General features: G+C 45.6%; 1 protein-coding gene across 1 annotated transcript in view; it reads left to right on the top strand.

Moving 5' to 3' along the window:
* The first annotated feature begins 724 nt into the window (after nucleotides 1-724).
* CASP8 (caspase 8) overlaps nucleotides 725-6,000 on the top strand; it is a 127,863-nt gene continuing 122,587 nt past the window's right edge. Inside the window, exon 1 of the mRNA XM_069226069.1 lies at nucleotides 725-853. The gene's annotated coding sequence lies outside the window, so the exon portion shown is untranslated. The remainder of the gene's footprint in view (nucleotides 854-6,000) is intronic.

Below are 6,000 nucleotides of genomic sequence, written 5' to 3'. Positions count from 1 at the left end.
TTTTTGTTAAGTTGCCTAATAATTATGCACAGTAATAGTCACCTGCACACACAGATATCCCCCTAACATAGCTAAAACTAAAAACAAACTAAAAACTACTTCCAAAAATATTCAGCTTTGATATTAATGAGTTTTTTGGTTTCATTGAGAACATGGTTGTTGTTCAATAATAAAATTAATCCTCAAAAATACAACTTGCCTAATAATTCTGCACTCCCTGTAGTGTTAAACGATATTTTATTTCCAATATTTTTGTCCTTACCATTATAAAAATAGGGACACAATATTTTGGTAAACAATATTTTTGGCTTAGTATTTCGGTCAAATGCTACTTTTTACCTTGATGTTGTGTCCGTGACCCGGTGAAGCAGTGAATCTGGAGGCTGAGGAAAGGTGGAGACCTAAGCAGTTGGGAAGTGACCAGGGTCAAGGATAGGGCCCTGGGGTCAACGTGGGTTGTTTTTGATTAATGGATAAGAGGAATTAAAGAAATAATAACAATGTATTAGTTTGATGTTTAGGGCTGTATATTGTGTGTGAGGATGGGTCAAAGAATGTGATTTTTGTGAGTTCTGTTTTACAAGGGCTATAAAGCTACCTCTCAACACCTGTCTGTTGATTTTTAAAGTTGATTTGAAACAAGTCATTGTGAACCTCAGCAAGCTGTGCCCTGCATGATCTCATTGCCAGTAGTGAGCATGCAGAGGCGACCAGGAAGTGCTTGTGACAACAACTTCCTGCGTTCTCGCTGATCCTGAGACACATACGGGGGAGCGCCCCATATCCTGCAGACATGCACGGTGACGCCTGAGGGGTGTTTGTGGTCTCAGGGGTGAAAAAGGTGCGTTGCAAGGTAAGTGCCTTTCAGGAGCAGGAAGTAATTTCGAAAACATGAGCATCGCCTTGCTTCGATCCCCCTCGTGCGTGCTATTTTGTGACATTTTTTCTTTGCGCAGCAATACCATCGAAATCATAATTACAGGTGTCTGTGCCCGTATGCAACAGACCCGTGTCTCCAGGCCTTCAGCTAGTGGAGCAAGAAGTAAGGTTCAGGGGGAAATAACATTTGTTTTGAATTGTTCTTTACAACGAAATCAGTTATTGCTGTTACTCGCCTCCACGTGAGTATCTTGCTAACTTTATTTGTACATCGTGCAGAACCCATTCGCTTCTCCCATACACAACACTCGCAGCTCCTAGAATCTTCAAACACACTGCAGAGAAGTCCTGTCCAAAGGCTGATTTTCATTTTTTGGATGCCCAGCAACCCTCTCATACAGTATTTTAGGGCTGCATCTAACCTGCTTCTTCACATGTGCGGCCCTCTTGTGTACAAAGAGAAAGGTAGTAAACTGTATCGCCTCTTATTTGCGGCACGTCTCTGGTTTTGCAATGTGTCCTATTTGCAGGGGGTCTCAGAATAATGTATCGAATGTACTGTTAATTAGGCAGCTCACTACCCCCTACAGATAGTGGGCAGAGAGGAACAGCAGAATACTAACAGTGCATCTGCATTTCCAAACTACAAAGCTTTTTTTGTGGATCAGCTAGTTTTCCTTTAAGGAACTCCTGCTGCTTTTTTAATAAAAACATTTCCTGTTTGGGTAGACATCAGGGGAGCAGGTTTTGCGTACACTATGACTTTGGAGTAGTTCTACAAGGTGTGCCTTCCCACCCATGAGTTACATAGGTAAACTCACTTCAATGCAACAGTGCTGAATGTGAAAGACAGGTTATTCTAGACTTGCAGAACTCCACATTAAATCTTGTTGAAATGGAGTTATTGCTTTTTGGTTACTAACAATCCCTGCAGAAGGGATCCGGGGCACTATGGTAACAGAAACAAACCTATTTCACTATTTGCAGTATCACACACCCTGTACTAAGAAAAAACACTTATAACTAAAAACATTTATTACAGCAGGGTGAACCTATTTCTCAGCATATCTAAAACAGGTGTTGTATCAATGTTATTTTCCTAGAAAGATAAGTTCAGGCGACGTATGTGTCAATGGCAGACATGGCAATGATTCTGCGTGAATTGGGAATGATGGCCACTTGCAGTACCTAAGATAGAATCAGGCCTATTCAAAGATGGAATCGGCCCTTAGGACTTTACGCCACAAGCAGTAGTCACTTGACAACTGCGTGGTCATGCGACACAAATCCAAAAGGGGAAGGTGTCCAACAGCGATAGCTTCTATTTTGCGAAGGGGTTATCACCTCCTTTGAGGAGACTACTGTGGGAAGGTAGCCTCTTTCTAGCCTTGTTACCCCCACTTTTGGCCAGTTTGTAAGTATATGCCAGGGTGTTTTTACTGTCTCACTGGGATCCTGCTAGCCAGGGCCAAGTGCTCATAGTGAAAACCCTATGTTGCCAGTGTGTTTGATATGTGTCACTGGGATCCTGCTAGCCAGGACCCCAGTGCTCATAAGTTCGTGGCCTATATGTGTTCCCTGTGTGGTGCCTAACTGTATCACTGAGGCTCTGCTAACCAGAACCTCTGTGTTTATGCTCTCTCTGCTTTTAAAATTGTCACTGTAGGCTAGTGACTAATTTGACCAATTCTGATTGGCACACTGGAATACCCTTATAATTCCCTAGTATATGGTACCTAGGTACTCAGGGTATTGGGGTTCCAGGAGATCCCTATGGGCTGCAGCATTTCTTTTGCCACCCATAGGGAGCGCAGACAATTCTTACACAGGACTGCCACTGCAGCCTGAGTGAAATAACGTCCATGTTATTTCACAGCCATTTTACACTACACTTAAGTAACTTATAAGCCACCTATATGTCTAACCCTCACTTAGTGAAGGTTAGGTGAAAAGTTAATTAGTGTGAGGGCACCCTGGCACTAGCCAAGGTGCCCCCACATTGTTCAGGGCAATTTCCCAGGACTTTGCGAGTGCGGGTACACCATTACATGTGTGCACTACATATAGGTCAATACCTATATGTAGCGTCACAATGGTAACTCTGAACATATCCATGTAATATGTCTAGGATCATGGAATTGCCCCCCCCCCCCCAATACCATTCTGGTATTGGGGGGACAATTCCACGCATCCCTGGGTCTCCAGCATAGAGCCCTAGTACTGCCAAACTAACTTTCCGGGGTTTTCTTTGCAGCTACTGCTGCTGCCAACCCTCAGACAGGTTTCTGCCCCCCTGAGGCCTGGGCAGCCCAGTCCCAGGAAGGCAGAATGAAGGATTTCCTCTGAGAGAGGGTGTTGCACCCTCTCCCTTTGGAAATAGGTGTAAAGGGCCTGGGAGGAGTAGCCTCTCCTGGCCTCTGGAAATGCTTTGAATGGCACAGATGGTGCCCTCCTTGCATGAGCCAGTCTACACCGGTTCAGGGATCCACCCAGCACTGCTCTGGTGTGAAACTGGACAAAGGAAAGGGGAATGACCACTCCCCTTACCAGCACCTCCCAGGGGAGATGCCCAGAGCTTCACCAGTGTGTCCCAGACCTCTGCCATCTTGGATGCAGAGGTGTGAGGGCACAATGGACAGCTCTTAGTGGCCAGTACCAGCAGGTGACGTCAGAGACCCCTCCTGATAGGTGCTTACCTTTTCCTGTAGCCAATCCTCCTCTGTGGGCTATTTAGGGTCTCTCCTGTGGGTATCTCACCAGATAACGAATGCAAGAGCTCACCAGTGTTCCTCTGCACTTCCCTCTTCGACTTCTGCCAAGGATCGACTGCAAACTGCTCCAGGACACCTGCATAACCGCAACAAAGTAGCAAGACGACTACCAGCAACATTGTAGCACCTCATCCTGCCAGCTTTCTCAACCGTTTCCTGGTGGTGCATGCTCTGAGGGCTGTCTGCCTTCACCCTGCACTGGAAGCCAAGAAGAAATCTCCCATGGGCCGACGGAATCTTCCCCCTGCCAACGCCGGCACCAAACCTCTGCATCACCGGTCCTCTGGGTCCCCTCTCATCCTGACGAGCGTGGTCCCTGGAACACAGGAGCTGGGCCCAAGTGTCTTTAAAAGTCCAGTGGCCCTTCTGTCCAAATTGGGTGGAGGTAAGTCCTTGCCTCCCCACGCCAGACAGTAATCCTGTGTACTGCGTGAACTGCAGCTGCTCGGGCTTCTGTGTACTTTTGCAAGACTTCCTTTGTGCACAGCCTAGCCCAGGTCCCCAGCACTCTTTAACACACGAGAGCGCACTCGCTCAGCTTTCTCTACATTTCTCTCTACATTTTCAGTTGGAATAGAGAGGCCACATTTACTTACCTGAATGCAAGTTGAGGATACAGACAATATGCTGGATATATGAAAGGCTTTGGAATTATAGGGAGCATTAATAAGCTTATTCACAACCCCATTATATTTTGAATGAGGTCCTGATGAAATCCAGGGGCACTCCCCGGATGAAACACGTGTTGACGACGTTGGATGAACTGGAAGTGGTATCTTTTGGGAGGAACCAATTTTGAAAGGACTATACTGGATGGATGGAGTGAACTTTGGATCATTTTAGTGGAACTCATGATGGACTTGTAGTTTCGTTGAGGATTGGACTATTTAATTTTGGAACTTTATCATTAGGAGAATATTAAGTTCAGAACTTTGTGTATTGGCTTATTATGTTATTGTACTGTTGGTTAATATGAGATTTCAGTTACTTAATGACATTATATTTTTTTAAACAAATTTGTTCACGTTTGCTAATACATATTGGATAACCCCAGCACTCAGTCCTACATTGCGCAACTTGCTCCGACGTCGTGGGACCCTCTTTTGTTGTACTGAGTCGACCGTCGTCCTCAGTTCTTCTAAGTGCCTGTTCAGGTGCTTCTACGGGTGTTTCCTGCTTTTGCGTGGGCTCTCTGTGTTGCTGAGCGCCCCCTCTGTCTCCTCCTCCGAGGGGTGACTTCCTGGTCCTTCCTGGGCCCTGGCAGCACCCAAAATCCTCAACCATGACTCTTGCAGCTAGCAAGGCTTGTTTGCGGTCTTTCTGCATGGAAACAACTCTGTATCCTCCAGCACGCCGTGCGACATCTTCTGACCAAAGGAGAAGTTCCTGGCATCTTCCGTTGTTGCAGAATCTTTGGCTTCTTCCACCTGGAGGCAGCCCTTTTGCACCTTCATCCGGGGTTTAGTGGGCTCCTGCCCCCCCTGGACACTTGGGTGACTCCCCCTTCCTTTACAGGTCCCCAGCTCCAGGAATCCGTCTTCAGTGTTTTGTAGTCAGTTGTTGTCCTTGCAGAATCCCCTATCTTGACTTTGCTGTCTTTCTGGGGTAGTAGGGTAAATTTACTCCTACTTTTCAGGGTCTTGGGGTGGGGTATCTTGGACACCCTTAGTGTTTTCCTACACTCCCAGCGACCCTCTACACACTAGACTAGGCCTGGGGTCCATTTGCGGTTCGCATTCCACTTTTGGAGTATATGGTTTTTGTTGCCCTTAGGCCTATTTCTCCCTATTGCATTCTATTGTGTTCTACAGCGTTTGCACTACTTTTCTAACTGTGACTTACCTGATTTTGGTTTGTGTGTATATATTTTGTGTATGTTACTTACCTCCTAAGGGAGTATATCCTCTGAGATACTTTTGGCATATAGTCACTGATAACTCATCCCTTTATGACTAATTTACTCACTTTGGGACTCGTTTTAGGCCAATGTATCTTTTGACCCTGATTGAAGACACCTTAGGACGAGATAACTAATCAACATGTCAATCAATATGTCAATAACGTCATCAATATTTATTATAACAATGCACTTCACTTTAGTCAATGACATTTAACCTCTTAGCTGCTGGGCCTTCCCCTCCCTCCCCCCAGTGCTGAGCCCTTTTTTGGCTATTTGGGGTAGTTTGCGCTTAGGCCTTCATAACTTTTTGTCCACATAAGCTATCCAAGCCAAATTTGCGTCCTGTTTTTCCAACATCCTAGGGATTCTAATGGTACCCAGAGTTTGTGATTTCCCCTTGAGGAGACGAAGAAATTAGCCAAAATACAGTGAAAATTTCGTTTTTTCCAA

The sequence above is a fragment of the Pleurodeles waltl genome, chromosome 3_1 (assembly GCF_031143425.1).
Source record: "Pleurodeles waltl isolate 20211129_DDA chromosome 3_1, aPleWal1.hap1.20221129, whole genome shotgun sequence".
NCBI lineage: Eukaryota > Metazoa > Chordata > Amphibia > Caudata > Salamandridae > Pleurodeles > Pleurodeles waltl.
This window is presented reverse-complemented; position numbering and strand designations above follow the sequence as displayed.